The sequence below is a fragment of the Morone saxatilis genome, unplaced genomic scaffold (assembly GCF_004916995.1).
Source record: "Morone saxatilis isolate NCDOM2014 unplaced genomic scaffold, NCSU_SB_2.0 Contig23, whole genome shotgun sequence".
Classification (NCBI taxonomy): Eukaryota; Metazoa; Chordata; class Actinopteri; family Moronidae; genus Morone; species Morone saxatilis.
Genome location: NW_023339796.1, coordinates 17,520,989 through 17,521,191, shown reverse-complemented (window position 1 = coordinate 17,521,191; position 203 = coordinate 17,520,989).

Here is a 203-nt window from a genome sequence, read left to right as displayed (position 1 = left end):
CCCACCCCGTCCCACTGTAAAATATACCCGCTTCATTAAAAGAAAATGCTCACTGGATATGCTGACACAGGTGGCTAACAGCACCATTAACTTACATTACATTCTGTAGCGTATGATTGTTCCACAATAACAGCCAACATTTCTTTCAGACAAATTATGCATTGGTGCTGCTGCACTGATAAAACAAAATAAAAAACAAACAG